Below are 16,343 nucleotides of genomic sequence, written 5' to 3' on the forward strand. Positions count from 1 at the left end.
AGACAAAATCATTCAAGCCGGAGCGCCAGCGAAGGCCGCAATTTAGGTGGAGTTGCTTAACGAAGCGTGCCTGTTACACCAAAGATTGGTGCTTCTTGGAGTTACACCAAAGATTAGGTGGAGATTCGAGAGGGTGTAACTCGAGGTGAATCTAACAACATGGAATGATGTTCGAGGTGGAGTAGGCTCTGGGGTTGAGAAAAAAACCACCTCCCTCAGAGGCCCAGACACACCAGAGCTCTGGCATTTGATCGTGCTCGACGATGAACGAATGGAGTCCCTTGGAGTTTGGTCCAAGGTGGAGATTGTTAGAGTGTGTGGACCGAAAAGAGGAATAGTCCCACATTGAACAAGAAAGGAGTTCATCATGGGTTGATAAAGTGGGAAGATCACTAACTAGTACCGAAGCCTTTTAAGATAAAACCCCACACCCATGGCCAAGATGTGGCCTAAGCCCAATGGGTGGTTAAGTGGGGGACAATATCGGTACTAGTTATCCCATGGGCGCGGAGGCCCAGGCCTGGCGGGTCTGCCAGGTCCTAACATTGAACTCAAGAAATCGAGCCACAGACGACGCCAATGTAAAGGTTGTTTTTGGTTAACCTTACAAATGTAGACAATCTTTGGGGAAAAAGGTGTTTGTGGGATTGAATTGACCGAGTTCGTTTGGACGAACTAGGTTGTTTTTGGTTAACCTTACAAATGTAGACAATCTTTGGGGAAAAAGGTGTTTGTAGGATTGAATTGACCGAGTTCGTTTGGACGAACTGCCTACGTATCAAGTTCTTTCTGTTGGGGGGAGACTTGAATCAGGTTAGACGTAGTTCCTCTTCTCTTTATATAGGCAAGATGCCCGCGCTTCCTCTTCTCCCGCGTCAGGTCAAGTTCCGGACTTAGGGCTCTTTAATGAGTCATGATGGAGAGGCGTGGTGAGTAATGGAGTGCGCACCGGGAGCTCTGGTCTTAATGATGACATTCTGTGGTGTCCGTTACTAGCTGTTGTCGTGTGAACAAGCATGGACCTTCTGGAGGTCGTCTGACGGTCGAACTGGGAGGTCGGTCTCCCTGAAGAGATCGACTGCTTGGTTCGATGTTCTGAGAAGCGATCTGGACTGTTCGTGTTGTAATGAAGCGACCTAAAAGAGTACTTGGTACAGATCGGTTGGTAGTTTCTGCTTGTGCTGTACACGTGTATGATATCCATAGGATTTGGGTATTAGTCCCTCACACTTATTATAGGATGATTATCTTGTATTTAGTTTCCAAAGATGCTTACTTTGACTATGATGTTGTAGCTTCGGTTGAATTGGGTTAGGGTTTTTCACAGAAGGAGCAGCACATGATTAGTTATCTTGGACTTCTGTTCACTTCTAGTACTCTTTAAACTACATATGGTTTAAAATTTTCCCACGAACTAAGTAGGTGATTCTTTTCATTGGAGTTGTTTTCTCTAGAAGTTTCTTATTTAGTGGAGAAACTATCTAAATGATTCTGCTGTTTTTTTTCAGGTAGCAGTCTATAACACCTCATACCATTGGGCTAGCTTGTTTTAAAGTGTGCGCAAGGGGGTTGAGTGATCTGCCCATCTAACTATGTCCTATATCAGAACAGACTCCACTGCAGGCGCCACCACTTTCAGCTTTTCAAGGAGAAAAGTCAATTCACCCAGCTTAACAACAGTGACAACTCAAAAGTGGTGACTGAGAACAGAGTATCCAAGTGAAGTAACAGAGAAGTTCTCTAATAGCTGCCCCAAGCAGGAGTGCATTTCCACCGGCTGGTTACCATTGACATGAGGCAGATGATGGAATTGTGTAAGGAGGATTGAGTATGTAGTCCTTGGGATAGGGATATCTTTTTAAGAGATGGGCCTTAAAACATGAAGATTCCATTTCGTTAATTGTTTGAAATGGTAAGGTTGGAAGAATGATACAATTAGCAGCCTAGCAGAGGTCGAATCTGTAATTCTGTAAAATGAACCAGATCTTCAGCCAAGATCTTGTATAGCCTTGAAGTATGGCTATTTATTTTCTTGCGTGTTAGCTTCTATGATGTTATCACATATGTATTTATTAAGCAATAATTATCATCAATCTGCTACTTTCCTTACCAATGTTTTAGTGTAACGATCATGTTCATCAATCTGGACCATTCCATAATCTACTTGATTGTAATAACTATTTTGTTACATTGTTTGAGAAACTGAATCCATAATAAGTATCCAACTATGAAGTTTTAGCTCGTAATTAGCTTTCCCCTCCCTTAAAGCTTGGGCTTTTAATGTTTATTATTAGCTGGTTGCTTAACATTTGGTATAGAGCCAACCTCATATCCAAGGTTCAAAAATCACGAGGGGCGACCTAGACGCATCAAAAGGATAAGCAAGGTTTTATGAATTCAAAGGCAACCATAGAGGCATATACATTGCGAGGAAGGGCAACCAATGTTTTTTGTTAACACTTTGGGCATCAAACATTTCAATTTTAACAATTTGGAAACTCCGTCAGGTTTCCATTCAAATTAACTTAACAGTTGCTTATATAGACCCTAAATTACTTACGTGGAAACAAGTTTTTCAACAGAAAGAAAAAGAAATTTTACAACGGTCATAAGCCTAGACATTAAACCCATCTCCAACACTCTCTTCTCTAACTCTAACCCTAGCCATCATTTTCTCTAACTCCAACTCTAGCTATCATTCTTATCAATTCTATCAGTAATTCAAATTATCTTCCATTTTGTTTTGGAACCTTTTGTTTTCAATTTCAACTTTTTTGCAAAGATGTCAACTGCATCAGTGAATTCAATAGGTTCTTGTTTCTGTGGGGTTGAGACAAAAATAAGAACGTCAAATACACCGAAAAATCTAGGAAGAAAATTCATATGGTGTAGATACTATCCGAAAAGGTGTGAATTCTTCACTTGGGAGGATGAGCTGGACAAAGAAAAGATCAAAACACTTGAGACAAAAAAGGAAAGACTGGAGAGCCAAGTTTCTGAGCTGAAGAAGGCCAATGAAATGAAGAAAATGATCATTGTTATTCTTGTTTGTTTCATATTCTTTTATTTATTTCCTTTGTCTAAGTGACTGTAATGGAGTTTGAGTATAAAATGTGGTAATGGAGTCATAAGCAAGGCCAATTCAAGCTGGAACTCAATCTGGAAATAAGACCAAGGAACCTAAGACCAAGGCAGCTAGTAAACCAACATGGAACAACCAACATCAACTAAATGTAAGTCCAAGGCTTTTGTTTTAGGTTACATTTTTCTTTTGGGTTACATCTGTGGGTTTTTTGTTGGGTTATATTTGAATATGGATTTGGATATGGTGTGATAAGAGAGCTACATCAATTAATGTAGGTGTAAGAAATATGATATTGTTGACTTAAAAACTTAGAAAGAAGACTTAGAACTGTTTTCGATAGATTGTATTGATATTTGTTGCATTGTAAGTTGTGCTTAATGAATGTGTTCGTTGAGTAGTAGTATGTATTAATTTCTTTAGTTCCATTTCTTTTACTTGTACCAATGCCAATGCTCATCTCCTACATAAGAACAACTTCCTCTCTACTCACACAATTCTCTACTCTCACCACTATTCAAAATAAGTTGATCACCCTTTTTTTGAAATGGTGAAAGAGCTTTGAAGACTGTTCAGATGGACACATCCAAGTTAAGTGAGTCCTATGATAAACTATGTGAAATGATGAAGACAAAACAGGGAAGGAAAGTGTTCATGGATATGGTGTACCAAGATGGAGACGTACATATTGGAGTCTGTCATAAATGTGAGAAGTTATGCTACATTGAAGTGCTTGGGGAAGAAGGAAAAGCAGAAAAATGTCTTCCCTACTATGTTGTGAAAGAGAAAGATGTTGTTCCAGATGATGATGATGAGCCACCACTAGGATTCCAGAAGTCTACTGTGTCACAGAGGAGATCAGCTAGGCTTCAAGCAAACACCTCAAGCACACCACCCCCAGCAGCAGAAGTAGGGCCATCTAAAAAGAAAATGAAAGAAATTATGTTAGCACTGGCTGCTGCAGGTGTGTGCATGAAAACTACGCAGAAAAAGTGATGGTGTCTAAGAAGTTTAATTTGGAATTCCAAGAAGTGATGGTGTCTAGTATTGCTCTTGTCTAGTCTAGTTTTTTTTAAGAGTATTTTGTTTATGTTTGGTTCTTTATGTTTTATGTTATCTTATTGTGATTGTGGATGTTTATGTATTGGTTTTATGTATGGAATTTGTTTATGTATTGGGAATTATGTATTGTACCAGTTTGGAACTACCAGTTTGTTCCCTACCAGCAAAGATGTCTTAGTATTTCTGTCAGAATATCAATTATGTATTGCAATGTCAAAATCAATCAAGTGGATGTTTATGTGTTGCTTCATTGTTTATATGGATCGGATGTTTATGTGTTGCTTCAGAATTATGTATTGCAATGTCAGAATTATGTTTAAGTTGCTTAATGTCAAATTCCGAATTATGTTTAAGCTGTTGAATGTCAGAATTATGTTTAAGCTGCTGAAGATGGCTTTTTAGTCTATTTGGCATGACAAACAGGGTATTGTGTCAAAGGTGAAGTGGCATGTGAAATAGGCTAGCAAATAGCCCAAAGAGTTATGTGAAAGTATAGACAAATTTTATCTGACAAGAAGCAAAATATTGGTTCCTTCTTTCTTCTGACAAGAGCAAAATATAGTGGAATGATAAACATAAAAAAGATAGTCTTACTAATGAATAAAGAGATGAACTCTAAACGCAAGTAAAACTATAAACTGAACTGTTACTTATCAAAGATATTTGTTTTCTACTCTCGAATCTATTGATGTAGAGTTGGAATAGAAGATTCGTTCCACTCCTAGTCCTTTAGCATTCAAGTTTTCTACAATTGTCGAGTCTATCCAAAGTTTAATGAGAGTAATGGTGGAATTTATACTACGATGTGAATTCAAATAACAAGCTACGAATAACGAAATGACAAATTGCTAAGAGTTGAATCTAGATAAAGAATTAGGGGAATTTGATTCCACCTTGAATCCAACTTAATAAACTAGCGTAGATTTGTTGTAAACCAATTCTTACGTTCTCACGGTAAGAATTGGTTGTTCTAATCCCTAATTATACATGGCATTTCTACCAATTCATAACTAGTTATGTGAGGTCGTCCACCCATTCTCATGGCGAATCAACGACTTTCTAGAGTAGAATAGATTCTTACAACGATTCTATACTACACAATCAAGTTTTCATTAAGGCTTCATCAAACCCCTCTAATGGAGGTTTAGCCTTGATTCATCAAACTATCATTTCCCATTGAATTAAAATTAGACATAATATAAAGATTTGAACTTTACTAATTTTAACTAACAATACTTCAAATCTAATTAATACTAAGAATAGGGTGTTAGATTTTCTTGTTAAAAAAAAAATATTAGTGATACCCCCAATTGCAAGATCCAATGGTTACTGAGATGATTTTTTTTTTTTTTTTTTTTCAGATGAAGAAATCATTTGTTGGATCACTCAAATCATGGGGGGATATCACTAATATTTTGAAAAAGGGGAGGGGGGGTAAGTCTAACTAACCCTACTAAGAATGGAATAACAACAAGAATTGAACTTAGATCTACAAATTTAAATGACAAAATCAAAATGAACAAGAATAAACTATTTTATTTATCTAATCAATGAAGAACAATGATTCAAAGAATTAATCAAAAACAATGTATGAAACTAATTAATTTAACTAATTGAATTAAAAAACTAGATCTACAAGCTATTTTAATGGCTACTTTCTATACTAAGCTATCTAACTATATCTTTCTTAAGAGCTAAGTCTTGTTTTATCTAAAGCAGGAGACTAGATCCACAATTTCGTGCATGGGTTGAGGAGCCATGTTTTGGGCCGGAAAATCGAGCCCAAAGCCCAATTTCTTCAGTCCACAATGCCCGTTTCAGCTGGCTTTGACTTCATTAGACTTTTTGTCCACTTCTGCTCCTCTGATTGGGTGAAGGCTTAAACCATTGAAAAGCTCTTTCCGAGCCGGTCGTTTTGATGTAAGGTAGGCCCAAATCTAAGGCCTGAGTCCAAAGATATGGTATTCGGAAGTTCTGCTGACTTGTACACTGTTTCTGCCCATGTTGACTTTTCAGCTTTTGACCGGGCTTCATAAAGGCTTTGTCTCCTTGAATCTTGGCCTTTATCACAGAACTTCTTAGCAACCAACCCTTTGCTCCTTTATATCGCCAAAGTGGCACATTTCTGCACATAATTGAGTTCCATGCCTGAAATACATAAAAGCACGTAATTAACATTAACTCTTATTTATTACTCTCATAATTGGTCTAAAAGTAGTATTATTAAGGGGTTAAAACTACAGTTTTGGGATCTTATCAAGGAACCAAATATAGACAAAGTATAAACAAATTCCAATATTTTATCTGACAGGAACAATATTCCATTATCTGACAAAAGCAAAATATAGACAAGGTTCCTATATACAAAATAGGTACAAAATATTCTTATCTGGAAAAATAGGAACAAAATATAGACAAGGCTATAGACAAAATATTATCTGACAATTCAAAAGGAAATCCAAAAGGAAATATTATCTGACAATTCAAAATATAGACTAAGTACCCTGCTGGAAATCCAAAAGGTGGTGCAGAACTTGAGATAGACAATGATCGTGTTGAACTCAGTTTTATGGAAGATGCTTTTCCCTTTGGTTTGTACTTGTTTCCCTTTTCTAACATGACAGGTTCTTTCTATCCTGGCATCTATGGAATAGCATAACAAAGAATTCACACTAAGACAACAAAACAAAAATCTAAAATACTAACCTAATAAACACATAAGATACATACCCTTATAAATGAGGAACCAGTGAAAGGAGATGTGTAGTACCCATATCCTTTTGGAATCACCTCTCTCCCACCACCTCTTCTAGATGGTGGTGCATTCTCAGCTAGGGGTGCATTGTCAGCTGGGGGTGGACTTGTAGGTCTTTTACCTTTTCTTGATCTTTTAGGAGGTGGTGCAGTGGTAGCTGCTGCTGCTGGTGGTGGTGGTGGTGCATTGTTACTTGGTGGTAGTGGTGCATTGTCAGTTGGTGGTGGACTTGTAGGTCTCTTACCTTTTCTTGATCTTTTAGGAGGTGGTGCAGTGGCAGCTGCTAGTGGTGCATTATTACTTGGTGGTGGTGGTGCATTGTCAACTGGTGGTGGACTTGCAGGTCTCTTACCTTTACTTGGTGGTGGTGGTGCATTTTCTGGTGGTGATACAATGTCTGCTGGTGATGCATAAACTTCTTTCAAAGTGCTCTGAACCTCACATAATGCCTTCTTCTTAGCCCTAGAAATGCCATTAAATTCACATGCAAAGAATAGTTGTGCAACACATCTTTTTGGAAATCTGCTAACTTCCACTTGGGATTATCAAGTATTCTCTCATAATACCTTTTTGCCAACCACACTGAATTAGCAATTCTGATATTCCAATGTCTCACACATGCATGTGAAGTCTTGAGTGTCTTAATTTGAAAAGTGTGTTCATCTTTCATGTATGAATCCCACAACTTGAATCTACAGTTAGGTGCACATCTAACTAATAGTTTCTTGCAATTGGTCCTCTTAAATCTAAGTGGATATCCAAATGCCACAACAAAATACCTGATACACTGTTTTAGTTGTTCACAATTTGCAAACTTTAACCCCACCTCTAGTTCAATTTTTTTCATGTCAGTCTTGGGATTAAATGTAGGATAGTTCTTCCTTGAGTTCACCACTTGAACACCATCTTCATCTTCATCACTTGAATCAAATTCAGGGGTATCATAATCATCTGATGCTAGATAGTCTGACTCACACTCCAATCCAGTTACAATTGGTCTCCCCAGGGCATCTTCATATCCCTAACTGTCAATGCATGGTCCTGAATCCTTAGTTCCCACCACACCATCATTACCATCAACTTCATTACCATCAACCTCATTACCATCATCAGTCACCACCCCTTTATCTTTCTTTTCCTTTTTTTTTTTCCCCTAGATTGGTTTTTGATCCTACATTCAATCAACTCCTCATCATCAGAAGAAACATTATCTAAACTTGCAGCCTTACTTTCAACATCACTTTCAACATCTTCATCATTCAAATCACACCCATCCTCTTCTATGTAATGTTCAATGTACACCCAAACTCTTTCTCTAAGTTTGGCAATATTCATCATCTCATTTGTCTGTGTGTCATCTCTAATCAATGTAAGACCAGACAACAAAGGTAACAAAGGATCACAATAGTACATATTAGTCATGTCCTTTATTTTCAAGTCATCAACCATACCCTTTAGCTCAAACTAAGACATCTTATCAGGGTCTATTTCATCGTAGTATTTAATTTTTCCATGCTTATAATATTGGACATTTTTCTTCACAAACTTGTTTCCATCGCCATTACACCATAACAACATTTTGGTGACAGGGGCTTTTTTGGTTTTGTGACACCAAAGTGGCGTTAGAAAAGACGTGACGGCATGTAGGCGTCAGTTTGTGGTTTTAGCATCACTATAATTCAGAAATGTATTTTAGTTTATTTAAAAAATGCATAGAAAAATAGTGACGACAAATAGGGGTCAGAGTTATTTTTATAAACCGTCACCACTAAAACACGTGTTAGGCATGTGACATGAGATGAGGGCGTCAAGTTGAACCATTCTCAAGTCTCAATAGTATCATCTTCTTCACGATCTCATCTCTCTTTCTTCTCAATAGTATAGTCTTTTCTCTCAGTCTCAATCTCAAAACCCTAACACAGAATCAGATTCACTTCACTCGTTAGCCATTTGTTTGAGGTAAGGTCTCGAACTTAGTGTTACAAAGCTTTACACGTTTGATTATTTGATAGCTTTTTATAATTTTAGGGTTTAGGTTTTTCTGGGATTTTTGCTTTTGAATGGTTTGAGTTATTTGTAATATAGTTGGGTTTATGTTTTGAAATAGATAAATTGGGAAAAGGATTATTGGAGAAGGTTATTGAAGTCTATCTTTGGAAGTCTCTCTGATAGATAACTTTCGGCTTTTGGAGGGTATGTTCTTAATGTTTGTTTGTTTGTTTGTTTTTTTTTTTTTTTTTACGAAATTTTTATGTTTGACAGCATCTCTATATCAAGTTAGGCAATGTTTTTGCGTAAAATCCTAGCTTGAAATATTTGAAATTGTAAAATTCTGTTTTTGCGTAAAAATCCTAGCTTTAAGGATTTGAAGTTATAAAGTTTTTTTTTTCTTGATTGTTTGAAGTTAGCCATTCATAATTCATAATTTGTGCCTGAATTGTTTAATATTTATATCTATTTAGGACATTGGGGCTTTTTTTTTTTCCTGTGTGATGCATAGTGGTGGACTGGTGGTGCTGGTCCTACAATCTTGAGCACCCTCTGTTTGAAACACTAAAATATGTGTTTGTTCTAAAAATGTTCAAGTATAATGAATCCCAAGCTTTAGTGTTCCAACATTTTTGTATCCATTTTCAGTCATGGTAGCTTGAATTCAAACATTCAGGCTTCCCAACTTAGGTTGGTCTAAGTTCTGATCTAAATGTTTTCTTAAAAGCGTGTCTTAAATTTTCTTCTCGACAAGATAATGTTCTTTTACTTTGTGAATGCTTTGACGTTTGACATAGTTTGATTGTGAATGTGCTTTTAAATGGCTTTGAACTTTGAAGTCATTGTCTCCCTGATTTCTATTGGCAGAATAGTAATTTTTATTGGTAGAATAGTAGCTCGATAAAAAAAATTGTCAAGTCTCTCTATTGAAAAATCTTTCAAGACTGACAAGTAATTGAGCTTAGTAGTAATAGTGTTAAGTCATCAATGATTGCTTCAAATTAACTAACTAACTCGAGAGTTATATTTATTTTTTCTTTCTTATTTACATAATGGTAGAATGTCACGGCCGATTCAGAAAGAGTGGATTCATGAACCAAACCAAGTGAGCACCATCTATAGGGAAGGGGTAACTAGTTTTATTGATTTGGCACAAAAAAGGTATGAAAGGTTCACAACATGTCCTTGTCCTTGTGTAACATGTCGGAATGGGAAAAGATTTGTGTCTGACGAAGTCCGAAGGCATATAATTCAAAATGGTTTTGATCTAACGTATATATACTATATGGTCCCTAAATGGTGAAAAACAATCGAAGTATCCTGTGGTAGACATAGTTGAAGATGAAAACATTGAAGATAGATGGCTTAGGTTAGAGAATCTTGTTGATGCTCATTATGGCATACATGAAGGTGTAAGGGGTGATGTGTATGGAGGGGCTATTGATCAAATTTTTGATTTTGAACAACCTTTTGTTCCCGAACCAGATTTGGGTAAAAAGTATGCTGAATACAAAAGTAAAGTCGAAGAAAAATTATACCCTTCATGTGAGGGTCCTGTGACAACTGTATCTGTAGTTGTAGAGCTTCATGACTTGAAGAAACAGTATGGTTGGTTCGAAAATAGTGTGAGCACACTCTTGTCTATGATAAGAACTTGGTTGCCAAAAGAAAATACTTTACATGAAAAGTGGCCAGTAATGAAGGAAATGTTGACATACCTAGGGATGAAAGCAAAGTGTATCGATGCATGTGAGAATAATTACATCTTGTATTATGGACAAAGAAAGATTTGACGATATGTCCTCATTGCAAATCACCTAGATATAAAGTGGAGGGTAAAATAGGGAAGGAATCCAAAGTGCCTAAAAAAGTATTGAGACATTTTCCTTTAGGTCCATGACTCCAATGATTGTATACAATACCATCATTAGCACGGGAAATGACATGGCATGCTCGAGCAACACCTTCATGGGATTATATACGACATCCTATTGATACAGTCCAGTGGACACAATTTAAAGAGAGATGGCCAGAATTCGCTAATGAGGGGCGTAATGTTTGGCTTGCAGTTGCAACTGATGGCTTCAATCCTCGTGGCATTCAATCAACTGGCTACAGTTGTTAGCCTGTCATATTAATGCCATACAATCTCCCACCTTCATTGTGCATGAAATCTGATTTTCAGATGATATCTTTGTTAATACCTGGACCGAAGGCACCGACTACAAACATTGATGTTTTCCTTGAACCACTATTTGATGAGTTGGATCAGCTCGGGAGAGAAGGAGTCCCTGCGTTTGACATGCACAAGAGGGAACATTTTACTCTGAGAGCTATGTTGATGTGGGGGATACACGATTTTCCGGCTCTAGGAAACTTATCTGGTTGTGTGACACATGGTTATAAAGCATGTCCTATTTATGGTGACAACACTTCCTCGGAGTGTTTACCTTGTAGTAAGAAGATTGTGTACACAAACTACCACTTGTTTCTTGATCCGGATCACCCATTTAGGTATAGTAAACACTTCAAATATTTTTTTATTTAAATAATCAAGTTAGGTATAATAAGCAGTTCTAACACTTTCTATCTTTAGGTATAGTAAGCACTTCAATGGGGAGCAAGAGCTTAACCTTCCTCCATCACGTCTTAAAGGAACAAAATTGATAAATTGTTGAACCGCGTTAAATATGTACCTGGTAAGATCCAAAAAGGTTCCAAATGGTCAAGAGTTGATGGGAGTGTAAATGTTGTTGATAGAGATGATGATGATGATAGTGATGATGATGACGACGATGATAGTGTTGAAGTTATAAAGGCCTTTTATAGGAGGTCCATTTTGTTTAAGCTATTATATTGGCCAAGTCATAAAGTTTGACATTGTGTTGATGTGATGCACGATGAGAAGAATGTTTCTGAGCATATATTGTATCTGATCCTAGACATGAAAAAAACAAAGGATACAGTGCCTGCTAGAGATGATTTGAAGATGAAGGGCATTGATAAACATAAAATTGATAGTTTACTTACGAAATGAACAATGAAACTCAAAACGTCAGTAAACTAAAACTATCTTACGTGCCTATATTTTATCAAAGATTCTACTCTCAATCCTATGAGATATAGTGGAGTAGGAAGTTCGTTCCACTCTTAGTCCTTCCCAAGATTTCGTGTTCTCTCATTATAAGTGCTCTTAACTCTAAAGTCTAATGAGAGATTTACGAAGTAGCAACTTGACTACGATGCAACTACCCACAAGATGCAACTAGTCGACTATCAGAACAACTATGGGAATGCTACGTTGATTCTATGATAAGAAGTTAGAGGGAGATTGATTCAACCTTAACTCGACTTAATCCTACTAACGACAAATCGTCGTAATCCGAATTGAACTGCTTCGCAGAACAATATGGTTACTCCTAATCCCTAATTACACATGGCATTTCTACCAATTTATAACTAGTATGTGAACGATTAAACCCATTCTCATGGTAAACTAATCGTTTCTAGAGTGGAAAAGAATTTACGCCGACTCTATGATAATCGGAATCAAGCTTTCATCAAGGCTTCTCAACCCCCTCAATGGAGGCTTAGCCGAGAATCATCACGCTATCATTCCCAATGGAATTCAAACAAGACATGATATAAAGGTTGAAACTTTGCTTGTTTAAACCCAATTCAAAACTACTAATGCAATAATTGAATTAAACTAATAATGACAATTACTTGAATCTACGAATTGAAACTAAACAATTAATGGAAATGAAACTAACTTATGGAGAACACTAGTTTATTAATCTAATGAATAATAAAACAATTATTCAAATACTAAATTAATAATCTAACTAATCTAAGTCTAGCTATCTACGTAATAAGGGAAATTAGATCTAAACAATTGTAAATGACAAGAATCGAAATTGACAAATAGCTATTTTATTTATCAAACTAATTAAGAATAATGATTCTAAGAGTTTAATCTAAAACAAGAATTGAATATAAACTAAACTTAATTTAATTAAATAAAAACTAGATCTATAATTATCTAATGTTTTAGGTCTAACTAGCTACCATTTACTATCTACCATTAACAAAGAGTTAAGCTTTGGTTTTTATACTTTCAGATACAAAAATCATGCATGGGCTTGGAGCCATGTTTTGGGCCAGAGAATCAGGCCCAAAACCCAATTCTTTCAGTCCAGAAAGGCCTCTTCAGCTGCAGTTGGCTTCAATAGACTTTTCGTCCACTTCTGCTCCTCTGATTGCATCAAGGCTTAGACCATTGGAAAGCTCTTTCCGAGTCGGTCGTTTTGACATAAGGTAGGCCCCATTCCGAGGTCTGAGTCCAAAGATACGGCCTTCGGAATTTCTGCTAAACTTGTGTCTTTGTTTACGCCAGCGTTGACTTTTCAGCTTTTGACCGGGCTTTAGAAAGGCTTTGTCTTCTTGAATCTTGGCCTTTAATCACGGAACTCCTTAGTAACCGACCTTTGCTCCTTTATCTCGCTAAAGTGGCACATTTCTGCACATAATGGACTTTGAAGCCTGAAATGCATAAAAACACGTAATCAGTGTTAACTCTTAATTATTACTCACATAATTGGTCTAATAGTATGACTATTACAGGGTTAAAACTACCATTTTGGGCTCTTATCAAACCACCCCCAAACAGCATTTTGCTTGTCCTCAAGCAAAGATGAGAAATTAGAATAAGTGACCAAAATGGAGTTTTATCTACTCGTTTACTTTGAGTCGATTGCATTGACCATATGCAACAAGGCCTTAAACCACTAGGAATTCCCTAGTGGACGAGTTATAGCCTCGTGAGAGTTTTCCAATGAAGGTACTCACAAACTTCATCTATACTACAAGGACTAAAAAATAAAACTATTGTTTCCTTATTCATGCTCTAAATTAACTATACCTCTCACTAGCAATGCATATAGAGTAATCAAGTCGAAACCTAAGCTAATATATGCATAATAATCAATCATCTACAATAAACATATATACAATGAGTAATACTATGAAATGCCTAGCAGGTTCGTTTATGAAATTCGGGATAGCGTCCTTAAGTAGGTTCTCACAATAATAGTCAAGATACAACACTCTAATTTTTCCACTCAAGTTCCGCTACTCCAGTGTGCAGTGGGCACACTTTACCTTACAATCTCAATGACAACAAGGAAGCCGGAGTCGATCAAACACATCTGCCACTTACTATCACACTAACCTATTCCTAATTGAGCTAGAGGTATTTATTAGGTGTTGCGGGGATTAGGAGATGGTTTAGGAAGGAAGGAAATGGATATTCAAAAAGGACAAGTCTGAGATAATAGAGTCTTCAGATTATGTAACTAGAGAAAACATTGTTATTTACTTTTGGTTCTACACTTTATTTCCATCCTTAGCCATATTTTTTTTTTCTTTTTCTTTGGCTTTTGACTCCTTTTATTCTTTTTTTTTTTGGATTTTTTATTTTATTTCTATTTCTATTTTTCTTTTCTTTGGATGGAAACTTCTTTTCTTTATTTTCTAAAGCAATTAACTAACTTTTGTTTACACAGGTTTTTCTCTTCTTCTTTCTTCCTCATTCTATTCTCAGCCTTATCTAAATTGGGTAGGTTGAATTTATTTATTTTTTTTTGTTTTGTAATAGGGTAAAGGATTTGTGGTTTATGAAAGGCTAAAGAAAGGCTCAGAGGGGCGACTAGCGGAAAATAATTCATAGGTTTGAATTTCTGGCTATATCGATCCAAAGAGGGCCTAAATTCTCGCTTAGGATATGGCATAGTGATCAAGCAAGTGGACGTGTGATTTCTCTATCCGGATTTTACTTCTCCCTTGTGTCATTTCTCAAATGTTTCGCTCATATAAGACTTTAGGCTATATTCTCACAGGATTTGTAGAATAAGTACTCTAGCCTAGATTTCAGAAACTTACTGCTAACAATCATCGATACTCATGTAATATATTTATAGATAGATGCAAAGATTATTACCTATATATTAACCTAAGTTTCTAAAAATTATTCTAATGCAAAATCTACGTGAGACTTCTAGATTATTAAGACCATAGAGAAGGAAAACAATACCAATATTCCTAAGTGTATAACATGAACTTATTTATTTATATTTTTGAATTTTTAACTAGAAAATAAATGCATATTATCTCTATCTATATCCTAACAGATGCCTTAATTACACGTGTTTCTATGCCCCCCCCCTAAACAAGAAACATGCTTTGTCCTCAATGCATTTTAAATAAAGAGGGTAGGAAAAATACCATTGAATCGCGTGAAATTTAGGAACATCTGCAAAACAAGGTTAGAACGTACTAATATAGGAAATAAAAACTGACTCAACTCTATACGAGTTCTACCCATTATAGGGTTAACAAGAATGAAATTGCTTGGGACATAAGCAGACACTAACTAGAATTAAAACTTACCTTATCTCTTGCTTTACTCATCATCTTCCTCATCCTCTTCTTCTATAAAGAAGTGAGGTTCCTTCGCGTCCTGCTATGCCATGATAATTTGCCAGGCTTCCCGCCATTTATCATCTATTATTGCTAACCTATTAAGAGCCACTTGGTCTGACGGGGTGTTGGGTGCAACCTGATGAGGTTGTATCCTCCACCCTTGCCAAGTCATTGCACGGAAAGATCGAATAATACTATTGGTGGGTCATACAGTGTCGACCGTAATCCAATCCGTGAAACGTGTACAAAAAACAAGAAAGAAACATAGCATAATACGGGAAATTAGAACAGGCATAAGAAGGTACTTATGCCTCATGCTATGGGATCGAGCTAAACTAGACATCAAGGTTCGGGGAAGGTCATGACACATACGTCCCGTGGCTAAAGCAAGGAAGACGCTGCAAGTGGCCTCATTCACAGAAGAAAAATGCCATTCCCCTAAAATGTTTAGCATGATCCAAAACATAACAGTTCCTATGTTCATGGACAGGCTACCAAAGCGCGACGTTATATTCCCCTTAGTCCTCGATCACGCGGAAAATGCCCGCTACCATACGACTCATGCAAAACTTCGTAAGTGTAGTCATACATATTATCTACCCAATAGCACCATGGGTCTTGTATTTCAGCCGGGCATAGCAAGTCCAAGAACAAATGCTAGCAAGAACACGGTAATTTCCATTGGTTCATTATCAATGTTGATGGAGAACACTTGTTCTCCATCCGGTCTCTCAAAGAAAATGCAGTTATCGTAAAAATAAGATGCTAGTGTTGGAGAATAAAGTGCATCAGTCTTTACCATAAGCGGTTCCCAAATTAACGTATGTGATCGCTCATGAAACCAAGCACCATAAGTAGTGCTTTGGAACAAATCTTGAAAAGACTGTTCGGTATCAAGGTAGGAGATGTCATCTCAAAATTACGCTCTGGAATAGCTGCGAATGATCCGAAACTACCCCAGAAAACTGGAATTTT

The 16,343-nt window shown here is 36.7% G+C and overlaps 1 long non-coding RNA gene across 1 annotated transcript; it reads left to right on the plus strand.

Annotated features, from left to right (window-relative positions):
* The first annotated feature begins 1,288 nt into the window (after positions 1 to 1,288).
* LOC147511269 (uncharacterized) lies at positions 1,289 to 2,113 on the plus strand. Its single transcript, XR_015216967.1, has 2 exons — positions 1,289 to 1,418; positions 1,509 to 2,113. It is a non-coding gene; the product is annotated as an uncharacterized LOC147511269 (long non-coding RNA).
* Positions 2,114 to 16,343: the final 14,230 nt, after the last annotated feature.

Source organism: Coptis chinensis, chromosome 3, assembly GCF_015680905.1.
Source record: "Coptis chinensis isolate HL-2020 chromosome 3, ASM1568090v1, whole genome shotgun sequence".
NCBI classification, from domain to species: Eukaryota; Viridiplantae; Streptophyta; class Magnoliopsida; order Ranunculales; family Ranunculaceae; genus Coptis; species Coptis chinensis.